Here is a 13,198-nt window from a genome sequence, read left to right as displayed (position 1 = left end):
TCTCATACTACATGGAATGATCTCCTTGACTTGCATTATAAAGAAGGTGATCCATCTTCTTGCTATTCTTGCATAAACCCACTCAAATGGACTATTACTGTTTTGTTTATAAGGCTTGTTATTTAAATATAAGTGTGCTGAGCTAAAAATATATTCCACTTATACAAGAATTTCCAGAGGGAGTAAAAAAAAAAAAAATTATGAAACATAAATCTTACTGCCATTTTGCTTTTACTGTGGATTAATACAGTGCTTCTTCCTAAGCCAACAAGTACTGCAGATTTGCACAGCCTACTAATATTACAAAAAGATAATGCAAGAACCTGGTTGATAAGTGGGATTACATTATAAGGTAGCTGAATGCAAATACATTATACAGTGTTTCAATCAGTGAGAAGACAACTCCCTGCACAGGTCCTGGAAAACACTTGGATATTACAAGCGATGTCCTGCTTTCACACCTGAGTCATAATACACAGTTCACTCTCTTTGCCCAGAATACTCAATAGCAATCCCTCTCAAACACACACATTTGGGAACATGACTGACCTTGTTTTATGTCTTGCATGGAAGGTGCTAAGTCTAGTGCTAGAGAGACTATTCATTATTAACTATAAAAACAATCTGACAAAAAAAAACAAAAAAAAAAAACCACAACCCTGAGCCCTCTCAGTCTTTTGACAGTTCCACTGCAAACAAGCTTTTTGCAGCCCAGGTTGAAAAAGATTACAACAAACCAGTTGCTTAATACACAAAAGCTTGGCCTACCCTCACTGGCTTTTTGTTGTGTTAAAGGTGTAATGCAGCACTGCCAGTTCTGGAGCCGTGCAATCACCAGCTCCTCCTATTCCTTGTCCACATACTCTATCCCCTTGGCTTGGCAAGCTTTGCCATTCATCTACCCCACAGTGAGGCAACTTCAGGAGCTAAAATTAATAAAAGGAAAAGCAAAATTGGACAGGCAGCAAAAAGCCAGCACGATGCAAGGGTTAGAGGCATATCCCACATCTCAGTCTTGCTGTAACACAGAATCATGCTAACCACCGTTAGCAGAAAGCAGCTGTATTAATTAAAGACCTCAGAGGGTTCCTAATAAACAATTTCTGCTCAATCCAGCTGTGGTAGCTTAAAATGCTACTGCTCCCCAGTGGCTGTATCTTCCTCCCACTGGCAACAACTTTCCCTATGGCAGAACAGAACAAGGAGAGCTGTCTCTCAGGAGCTGCGCATCTGCTCTGCTGCTCCTGCAACAGGGTGCCAGGGGCCACTGGGGACAGGGGACATAGCAAGAACATGCAGAGCCCAGCAACTGCTCACAAAGCACAGCTGTAATGCAGAGAAATGCTGGAGGACAGCGGAGAGAAACGCTGTGCACATTCTGCACAAACAACTTCAATCCTTCCTTCCCCTGCTTGGAAACTCTAACTTTGCTTCCCAGGCACTAACCTTCAACAGTGTATGCAGGATGCTGTCAGTAATTAGGCCGGTGTGGAGATATTACAGGCAAGGACAGAGCTGAAACCATATCCTAACTGGTCCAAGGACCCCCCAGGCTTTCAGAGTGTCACACCAGTGTCAACCACAGGAGTCAACTTCACCTGAACAGCAGGTGAGGGTAAGGTCAGCATCACAGAGTGAATCTGAAATAACATGGAGCAGCTGTGGAGTGAAGAACAGGCTTCCTACCGGGAAAAACAACACAACAGTGGAAGCGTGGGGACTGGTGAATGTTTTCAGATTTTCTTCCCAGAGTTTTGTGTTGAAAATTCTTCAACACAATTTTTCAACCCTTTAACTAAACAAACCCTTTTCTCTTCTGGAGAAAATATGCTAACACTGAGTATAAAAACATAACGTACAACTTAGTGCCTACTCAAATCAGACAAACCACTCTCACTTCGCAGAGCCTGGTATTAACAGAACTTTGCAGTAAAAGAGCATTCAGCAATTCCCTGTGTGCATTGCTGGGGAAGGACTCATAAGAGTGGATAGTAACAGGAAGCAAGTAACAGCCTCCTGTCACCAAGGATGACCATACTGCCCCATCCAGCCTGCTCTGCACAAATATCTTCCTGGGTAAGGTGAGCAACTATTGCTAAAAACCATGCAACTGTTCCTGCACAACATTACAAATACTTCAGTGGATGTATTCTTCAGAGAAGGCTCATAAAAATGCAAGAACATCCTGCACAGTGACTCAAACCCCTTTGGCCTGTTACCTATTGCCCTTCTCAACTGAGAATCAGAGCATCAAGTTGGAGAGTGATACCAAAAAGAACATGCAGTTACACCGAAGTTACACTTCTCCTTCAGGGGCAACTACCTTCGTCATGACTTTTTAAAATCATCTTTACTCTTTGAAAACCATCCAGCTTTTGTTCATCTCTCCCAAAATAAACTAGCACCTGCTCTCTCTCACGCAGCAACTACAACAGGTTCTGTATAGCATTTTTAATGCAATACTTGAATGCTTTTGCCAAAGGTTACAATAATGCACACACTGAAAGAGGTATTTCCTACTTAAAATTCACCCCCTTCCATCCAGACCGGGACAAAAGTAACACACAGCTCAGACCAAAGCAAGTCTTTTCCATTCTCACAGTGGAAACTCAAACAAACCTAAGCACTTTGGAGTCCTGTTGCTGCCAGTCCCCCCAAGCTCTTTTTATTCTGTAAGAGGGCTTATGTGACAGATTTGGAGACTTTACAGAGTCAAAGTCATATCTGTACTTCTGTTCCTCCTTACAACCACCAAGCAATCATAGCTGAAACCTTAGCTTTAGAAAATGGTTGGTAGTTCATGTTCTGTTGAAATCTAAAACCCTACAGTTTGGGAAAAAAAAAAAAATGGAAATGGGACTTTCCCCATTGACTGCAAAGTCAGCTGTACAGAAAGCTGCCTCCAGTTCCCAGACAAAGGTGTTAATTACTGGCAAAGTCCCCATAAAGTCTTGTTTGAGGCATTTAAAGCCTCACTGTGGCATTCAAAAGCCTGGTCCATCAGACAGATTCTCTATGCAAGTTTCTGAATAAAATCTGAAGCATTATATCACCATACTTTCACCAGAACCCCTTCTTCCCATCATGATGCTCTCTTCATGATGAATTGGGCTGTTCAACCAATTCTGAGCTGAAACTGATCAAACCACAGATGTGACAAACCCAGAGCTGTGCTTGGCTGGGGGCTCTTATGTGATTATGTGGGAAAGTCAGGAGGTACCCCTTCACCAGACCAACAGGTAGGGATTTACCTCCTGTTACCAACTGCCTATTAACAACTAATCTTCTCACCAGTAACCCACTGGAAGTACATCAAAAAATCCTGGTAAATTAGTCACTGAACTGCCCAACCTGGAAGCCTGAAGATTGCCAGGCAGGATGGATGGGAAGAGGTGCACAATACCAGCTTGTCATTACACTGAAGAACTACAAGCTGAAACCACAGCCTAAAACTTCTAAACAAACCCTTACAAGAGCAGTTAGAAGACAACCAACCATGCAACTCCAGTTCTGGGGAGAGGGAAAAACTGCATGAAGTACACATGACAGCCAGCTTCAAGGTGTGTTTCAGCACTAAAGCACTGTTAGTTGTACACACAGATGAACAGGCAATTAAAAGTTTGATTTTGAGGAAGCATAAAAGGAAAACGAGGATGTGATCTCTCAAAGCTTGATCAGTCATAGACATCCTCTCTATCAGACAAGTTTAGAACAGCAGCCATTTCAAATCCTGTCCCCTCTCGTCATTCTCTTGGGTATCTTTCATCTGCCCAGTATTTCTGACACAACTCTTTGTGGGATCCTAAGATGACCACGACCAAGGAAACATTGCAAGCACAGCAAAAGAAAAAGTGAGGAGGAGGATGATTCCAGAACACTCAGCACGCTTATGAGAAGGAGCCCAGAAAATGTATGTCTGCAAAGAGGAAGCTCAGGAGGAAGAGAGACAAAAGTTAGATGCAAATGGAAACAAAACAGGAACGCTTCCCTTCACAGTAATTGCAACAGCAAAACTAATGCTATTTCAACAAATTGCGAGGTATGAAGAACTGAAATGGTATCTTATCTTCCACAGGAGACGCAGAAGAATATTTTCCATCTTGGCTTCTGTTTTTTTGTTTTGTTTTGTTTCTAGCTTGGAAAGTACCTGACGATTTTTCACTAAAGGTCTGAAGGACTGAGTAAATGAAACAGTAAATGAAACAATTGTGGGCCTAAGCCATTGAACTGCTGCTCAAGTATCTGAATCGCACAGCCAAAACTAGCAGATAGTCCTTCAGAAAAATTTCTCCCACAACGCAGTGTGGGAAATGCAGTTTCTCAGGATGGGTGATGTAGCAATCCCACTCATTACTGCAGGTGGACTGTGCATGGTCTTAGAAGGAAGGGAGCAAGGGACAGCCCCCTCCTGCTCTTCCTCACCCACATCCCATCCCCAGAAGGGAGCAGGGGCTGCCTCTTGATTGCACTGGCAGCTGCTCCTGCAGCCATGCTGTGAGCAAGAGATGTAAACTCATACAGGTTAAAAACAAAGAACCCTGGAAAAAAAGCCTAAAATCCATCTTCCTCCCATCATTAGTTCTAAGCAGCTCCTCCAACCTATTCGATGCATGACCCTGAAAGTGGTTGTGTCAGCATGGCTGAGAAATGAGAGCACTGAACTGAGGGGACAGAGCAAGCATACAGGACAGCAAAACTTCCTGAAGATAACGTGCTAGCATCAGTGGAAAACAGCATCAAATGATGATCACTGTCTCCCAGAGCTATTCTACCTACACTTCTAAGAATAAATCATTTTCAAGCTTCTGTTTTAACTCATAAAGCTAAAAATAAACACACAAATATTCTTTCCCTGACCTGCAGTAGGATGCAATAAGTCTTACAGAATTTCTACTGGTATGGAAAATAGCAGAGATTTTATTTGGATTCACCAGAACAGCTAGTAGGCATATTCAGAGCTAGATTTTGGGTTTGTAGTTATGGAGGAGAGAACAGAGAAGTTATGGGGAAAGGGGTGTGAGGCATGGGGACATGGGGGCATTCAGGAGAGCATTCATCTTCCCAGAGAAATCATAAGGTCACACAGAATACTTCTTTTGTTTGAAAGAGAACTTATGTTACAGTTCATTTTGGCCTGGGACTAGGGTGACAACACTGCAAAGGAAAAAAGTTTGAGAAAGCATTTTCCAACTCTATCTTTTAAACAGCATTTTTCAGGCAGCCTGTTTTGGTTCTCACTTCATAGAGAGGACAACTCCCAGCCTCTGCTTGCATTTTCAGCATATTTTCTGTAAGAGATTGGCTTGATTCCTACAATTTTAACCTACATTTTGCACATTCAGGGTAAGAACTTTTAAGAGTTCAACAAGGGCTTCATAACCGACTTCTAGGAAAGAAGAAGCAGTTTACCACAGCATTATGTCAAAGCAGTCCTTTGCAATCAAATACCCACAACACTGCATAACTCCAGTTTCTCTTTTCAGAAGCCTTTTTTTTTTTTTTTTTAAACTTAACATGGTTTCATTCACAGAAAATTAAAAATAACAAGGGTAACACTACTTCAATGATGCTTTCCTTGAAATTACACACATATACTTATGGATACGTCCCCGAGATGCAATGCAGGTGAACAGGGGAGGCAGAGAGCAAGTAACAAGCCATATAATTCAGCAATCATCTACTGCTTTCCAAGTTTAAAAAAACAAAAAACAAAACAAAACAAAACAAAAAACCCCAAACAGCAAGTACTATCTATAATGATGGATGAAGCACAAACTCCTACTGTTTCTAGAAGGAGTCCACACTGGAAATTCTTTTAATAGTAGGGCAGTATTTGCAATCATTCCTTACTGATAACATAATCACAACCTTGTAGCACAAAAGGGACAAAGCATCTTTAATCGTGATGTACTACTGACCTTTTCCTCGAGGGCCCTTCTTCAAAATCTGAAGAACTAATATCGTTGCTCGTTGAGGACACCTGCGACGCATCGTCCTTTTCATTCTCCAGCTGCTCTGACCCCGGTCCTAATCCTTTAGATTGGCCATTAGTGAGAAGTCCTGCAAACATGACAAAGCAGTACACAATATTCAAAACCTGCATTTCCAGCCCCAAATGGATTTTATTAAAATTCACGCATTACACTATCAGTAGAGAGTCAACTCCCAAAGCAATTGTCTTGCAAAGAGATATGCTGATAGCATTGATTTTGCACAGAGGTACTTCAATAAGAAACTGGCTGATTGCATGTTTCTGATTTGGTTAACTGTAAGCCACCAGTTCCAAACAACTCCACTACAGGTGTCTGCAATCACATTTATAATCTTGTCACATCCCTTATGCTAAAAGGGGCACAGTTTAGAGTCAAACTCATCCCTGTGTAACAAAATGCCTGTTTACTGGCACAGTACAGAATCTCTTTCATTTATCTGTAGATCAGTATAAAATTAAGCTGCCATTTGGTTAATCTGTCATCTTCTTGAACTTCATTCTGCTGCTTCCAACTATTAGAATTTATGATCCTTTAAGGAATCCTTAATCCCAAAGGAGTTAACAATGAACATAAACATTCTCAACATAGAATCTTTCAACACTGAATCACTCAAACACAGAAACTCCAGATCAGAGGCTGAGGTGTGCAACACAGGGGACGTATGCCACTGTTACCTTCCACGTTGTGCCTTTTCTCTGCTAGAAGAATAGTATAGCAAGCAAAGTCACGTAGATGGAAGAATGATGGGCCTCTGTGAGAGCATTATGTTCAACAACTATTGCAAGCAGGCAGACAGTGGAAGCCACTCAGACTGTAGGAAGAACTAAAAGAGTAATGTATAAAAAAGTAGTATATTTCAGATGGAAGGGACCCATACGACCCACTGAGTCCAGCTCCAGGCTCAACACAGGATCACCCAATATCAAACCCTATGTTTGAGCACGCTGTCCAAACGCCCCTTGAACTCTGGCAGCTTGGGGCCAAAACCACTACCCTGAGCAGCCCGTCCCAGTACCCAACTACCCTGTCCTTGAAGAACTTTCCCTGATGCCCTGGCCAAACCTCCCCTGACACAGCCCCGTGCCATTCCCTCAGGTCCTGTCGCTGCCACCAGAGAGCAGAGCTCAACGCTGACCCTCCTCTCCACTCGTGAGGAGCTGCAGCTGCCATGAGGCCTCCCCCAGCTCCTCTGCTCTGGGCTGAACCAGCCAAGGGACCTCAGCTGCTCCTCATACACGTTGCCCTCCAGACCCTTTTCCATCTTCATGGCCCTCCTTTAAATGCTCTCTAATGCCTTTACATCCTTCTTATACTGTGCAAACCTGCACCCAGTGCACTGTGCTCTGCACACTGCAGAGCAGTATATTAAAATATATGTATATTTCCCAGTAGACTTTGGGACAGGAGAGAGGAATATTACTAACAATGTTATCAGCTCAGTATTTGTTCAGTGTTTTAAGTGCTTGGTACCAGAGCAGCTGCAACTCCATCCTGGAAATGCCTTCTCAACTCTCCATCAAAATCCTTGCGCAGACGATACAACAGAGCTTTGTTTCAGTTTTAGTTGCTCAAGAAATGCTGGTAGGACCACCCTCTCTGGGACATTTCAGCCCACATTCTATAACTGCACCTTTGAAAGAAATCAGGGAGGGGGCTGACTGGTTCCAAAATAAGCTGGGCCGCAGGGCTGGTATGAAAACAAAACCAAAAATGCTTACTAATAACAGCAGTTCAAACAGCATCAAAAGCATTGCATCAGCACTATGCCACTTCAGACCTTCTGTTTTCAGGAAAACATCTCTTAGCACTCTCAAAGCATTAATCACATAACCTAGTATCCAGGCAAGCTCAACTTAAGGGAACCCATTGGCAGAAGTAGCCCAACAGCAAAGGCCATGCTGGGGCATGCTGGAAGCACCACACAGAGCCCAGCCCGATGCCCTCCCCTCCGCCTCGAGCCCTTTGCTTGGTGCTGCTTGGATGCTGCGACTCGGTGTGATGTATGACCTGCAACCAGGATCCCAAGTGCTCAGCCCTTCTAATTCCAGTCTAATCTAATGCTCAATATGAAGACCACAAAATAGAAGTTGAGATGGAGTGAGGCGCTGATTTCAGCATTAAAATGGCTCTTCTAATCAGCCTCAGACTGACACAGCAAAGTTCAATGACTACATTTTAATCCCTCTTTTGTGAAATTGCTTTCGGCATTTCCTTCCCTTTAAAGAGATCCCAAATTGAGACCTAGCAGGTTACAGAGTTTGATACTATACAGTGCCACCCAGTGATACGACATGGGTGACGGGATTCCTTCCCTGTATTCCAGAGAAACCAATACAGACCTTTTAAAAAACACTGAATAGATTTTATGTTCAGCTGACTGCATCCTCATTGGAAGCAGCAATACCTAAGTCTATTCCTAAACAAGAATAAACTTCTGCTCTGCCTTTTTCCATGAAACTACTGCTAATATAATTTACCGTTTTAAAACTCAAGAGAAGTTTAAATCAAGCATATCATTTGAGGTCTGATACTCAGTAATTTAACTCTTATGACAGAACTTGAATAGGTTTTCCAAAAGCAATATTTGTTCTGGAGTCCTGCCATATGTAAAACCCAGCAAACTTAAGTATATGAGTCAAGAAAATCACCTTTTGGGCTGTCAACTTGCACGCACTTGGAAGGCAATTCTTTTTCATTCTTTCTCCCTGCCAAACTATCAGTGCACTTGGAAGACAGGCATGATTTGTGTCCCTTAAGGAGAAATATCGGTTTGCCTACTATTATTCATCATAACCAGCACTATCCCAAAATGCCATAATATTGCAGATAACCAAAGTTAGCTCTCATCAACCGAAACCAATTAAAACAAGTGTCCTATAAGGGAGGCATAAAACTACAAATGAGAGATACAGATAAATAATGGGAATAGGTGTCACATTCTATAGCTTTTCAGGGTCAGCATAATTGCAAAATTCACTCAGCAGTGATGAAAGGCACAGACATCGGCAGTCCATGGGAGCTGTCTCCTGCCAAGCACTGGAGAGAAAGCACACGCTGAATTAAGCTGTTATAAAGTTTATTGTCACTCAATCATTTTTAGATCAACTGTATTCGGTTTGCCCCCAGATACCTTTCCCTTCAAACACCATTCCTGCTATCTCTAAGTGCAATAAACCGTCTTCTCTGTCATGCATCGATCCGGAGCTGTCAAGGGCCTGGAGCCCAGGTGTGTCCCAGGATGAGGTGAGGGCCCCGCAGATGTGCCAGGTGACACTCAGACACCCCATGGCTCTTAGTGGGCTGGCACTGGCACAGTGGGCTGAGCACACAGCTGGAATAGAGGGCAGCTCGTGTCTGTCCACATGGCTTTGGCTCTCTGTAGTTATCCAAGCACTAGGAAGCAGCAGGCATTCACATTTCTTAAAAGCAGAGTACTGCATACCGTACGGATGTAAAGAGGGAAAAGCAACCAAGCAAGAAAATGCTCTTTTGCGTAGCCTGAAGAGCTGAACCACTTTTAATCCAGATACTTCAGAGCACTCAGCAAGCCAAGGAACCAGCAAGCCATCAGAGAGGCAAATAAAACCAAAAGGGACAAACGCTTCCTCAGCTGCTTTTCTGCACTTTCCAATCTCTAAACCAGGGTGCAGGTGAGCCCTGCTCCTCGGTGCAGCCCGTGACCGCCTCAGCCCCTTCCCTCTGAGCTCTGCTCTGCTCCTGCCACTTCTTCCCTCAGCCACTGGGCCTGTGGCCAAACACCAGGCTTGGATAACAGGCACAATAAAGCAGAGCTGAGAAAGATAGATTTTATTCCGTAGCACAGAGAGGAAAGTGTGTTTTCAAAATGAAGTGACTCGTTCATATTTTTTCAAAACTACATATTTAATTTAAATTTGGAAGTGTAGCAACACGGATTGTAAGTCAGTGTAGAATTTCACGTATGAAAACGACTTATATGAAATAATAATTCATACATATAGTTATACAGTACACATTAGCTGCCAAAGTTTAAAAAGAATTGAAACTCTTTATGGCTCAAAGTAACAGAACAAACACTGCTTTCACGGAGCCACTAATAACGAGCTACTTAATTAAGCCAAATACAGAAACTCACATATCAAATGGTCCCTTAAATTGACTATTCTTTAACAGAACAGGATTAGATATTTTAAATGAAAGGCCAACTACTAATTTCTAGTAATTAAAAAGGCTGGCTTAAAAGTGAACCACATCAACATCTTTTAAAAATGCTTCTTAGGCACATAAATCTCCACCTTCACAGTTTGGCTGAATTCTTTTCTAAACTTCTGCATAACCCGTGATAGTAAACTGCACGCTATTTAAAAACGCACACCAAAAAAATCAGCTTCTAAGTGCAGTGGGAAAACAACAGATGCAAATATTACACCCACTCTGCCATAGTCGGGGAAACAGAAGAGCCCTTCCTGCACACTGGTGTTAAGAGACTGCACTGCTGCCGCCTTCCTTCTATCTGCCTTCCACGTTCTGAGGGGTTTTGATCCCATCTGTGGCTACAGGCACGTCTGTTGGTTTGGTTTCCCTCCTCGGCTGTCCCACCACCACCCCATTTGAACAGAGGTCTTACTGAGCCTTCTCCAGTGATGGCCCCTTCACCAAAAAATGGTATTTGTAAAAACAGTTAAATCAGCTTAAATGAGCTTACATCCGGGGGCTCACATGGACTTAAGCAGATTGCTTTTCACAACAGTCTAGCAAGCAGACTTACTATTCCTGTGTGGCAGAACTTCACTTGTACTGATTCAGATTTGCTAACTGTACCATTTTTGTTGATATACACACAATTCTAGCAGCAATCTACCACTCTCTTCTTGAGCTGGACCTAACACATTTCTGAATGCCTGAGAGACACACAGGGCTGGCCTGAAGAGCATTAGGCTCTCTGAATATGTGTATGATGCACAGCAGAGCTGTAGAACGCACAGAGACAAGGGAGAGAAAAGCAGAAAGGAGCAACACAAGGCAAGATATAGAAAGTACAAGGAGGGTTTGAGGTTGGTTAGGCAGATTTAAGTGTAGGTGAAAGTACAATTATCGGTACATTCATCGCTATTAAAGCTACTTTATAGTCAGGAAACCAAAGAGGAGGAGCCTCTGAGCAAATCTCAGTATCATGTGGTTAGCTGGACAACGTGGTTGGCTGGAAGGGCTTTCACAATGTTTCCAAAACACAGTTTCTGCATCACTTATTCTAATGTCAATGAGGCACCCAAATCAGAACATTTCCATGACCTCAGGCAACAAGAAAGCAGCACCTACTTTGGTTCCCCGTGCTCAAACAGCTCAAGAAACAAAAAAGTCTCACGGGCACAGGCAACCCACAGAGCCACCTCGGGAGAAAATCTACAGTCAACAATGCACAAACGAAAGCCAAAGAGATCAAAACTGACCTAAATAAGGGAGATTTCAACACGATCTTATTCACAGCTTTCTGTCCGGGATGAGGCCTCATGCCAGTCAGCCCGCCCAGATGGCTGGAGGCAGGGAAGCCGAGCAGCAGAACTCAGCTCCATGTGAAACCCACAGCTCACCCCACGGCGTGCCTTGCCCATGCACTTGCTTCCTGCATTCTTCCCTGAATGCTGCAGGCTGGCTGGTACAAAGGCCCCAGTTTCCAGGGCAATTGGCAAAACAAATAAACACAATTTACAAGGAGCTAAAAAAGTGGATTCACTCAGCGCTCTGGACACACCAGGATGACAGCATTACGTATGAGGGCATGCAACAGTACATAATAGTAACAGATCTCAGCTATGGCAGCACAAAGCTGAAGTTTTCTTTGCTGATGGAGTAAAACGCCTGTCCCAGCTTCAGCCATACGGCCTTGGCATTAAATGGGAAAGCTTTGTGGAAATATAAATACATATAAATGGCAATTTGGTGCCCTTCTTTTTGCAGCATCCCTTTTAGGACAGCTGACCACACTCTACAGCAATGCTACTGCTTAGGTAGAAAGGGATTAACCACCTGCATCATGGTTGACAAGCAGGTGCCATCTGAGCGCAGGCAAACTCACTGCTGGGTACTCACTTACTTGTGAGGATTCCTCACCACCAGTCCTTGCCCGTTTTCCAAAAGTAACAGACAAACAGCTGCAATACAACACAATTTCACATCCCATTGTCCGTAACTCTAAATATCCGCTTCCAAAAAGCCCTTACAAGCCAGAATAGAAGCTGAAACACCACCAAAATCTTGGTAGGCATGTTAAATAAAACCATTAATCATCCGATGCCAAGTTAAACCATCCCAGTATCTCTAAAACATCTGCAACAGCCCGCATTAATCAGCGCATCGTACAGAGTTACTGTATTTAGCTGTTGTATAGCTATGCACAAAAGATAATTTAGTTTTATAGTGCAAATGCCATCTGTCACGTTGTCACAGCATGACAAGGTATCACATTACATATTAAACAGACAACACGCCTGGAAAATAAGGCCTATTTTCATGCCACGGTTGTCTTAGAGACTAAAGAACTGTGTTTTCATGGTGCTAACGTAATTTTAAAAAGTTATCTAGGGTAAGAGATACCTATCTTCCCATTTTTGAAGAGGAATGTGTATCATTAAAAATGCTGTTTTTTATCTCACTCGGTAATGCAGAACTACAGCAGCTTTCTGCCTCTAAATAAATTAACCGTAGCACAAAACAGTCGTTGTTTATAGCACACGATGCTCTGCATTGCTGCTATAATGGTAATTAACATTACGAGGGCTTTTCAGATGACAAGCCACTGGGCATTAGGTTGATTGTGGAACGTAACAGAGCATATGCATCAAGTAGTTCTGTTATGCCAAAAACTGTTAGCAAACAGCTCGTATAAATGGCTGGGACAGTGCTTTTAGATGTAGATATACATCATTACTATGGAAGCCAAGCATGAATGACATTGCAGCACAAGATGGTTTTGTCAGCCTGTCAAAAGACAAGATCACCAAAGAGAACTGATTAAATAACACAGGTTGAAGGAAGCTCCTTACTCCCATTACATCTCCATCCAAAATCGCTATTAAGCAACACAAGTGACTTTGGTCCCTAAATAGAAGCATACATCAAGGACCTCTTAGCACCATTAATTACACTGTTCTCTTGCTTCAACACAACATTTTTAAGTTTTGGTTTGGTTTCTTCATTTTGTTGGATCTCCCCTCCCCTCCCCTCCC

The 13,198-nt window shown here is 42.9% G+C and overlaps 1 protein-coding gene across 1 annotated transcript in view; it reads right to left on the bottom strand.

Moving 5' to 3' along the window:
- Nucleotides 1–13,198, bottom strand: part of JARID2 (jumonji and AT-rich interaction domain containing 2) — a 117,376-nt gene that overhangs the window by 85,589 nt on the left and 18,589 nt on the right. The window contains 1 exon segment of the mRNA XM_010708321.3: nt 5,919–6,060. The gene's annotated coding sequence lies outside the window, so the exon portion shown is untranslated.

The sequence above is a fragment of the Meleagris gallopavo genome, chromosome 3 (genome assembly GCF_000146605.3).
Source record: "Meleagris gallopavo isolate NT-WF06-2002-E0010 breed Aviagen turkey brand Nicholas breeding stock chromosome 3, Turkey_5.1, whole genome shotgun sequence".
NCBI classification, from domain to species: Eukaryota; Metazoa; Chordata; class Aves; order Galliformes; family Phasianidae; genus Meleagris; species Meleagris gallopavo.
This window is presented reverse-complemented; position numbering and strand designations above follow the sequence as displayed.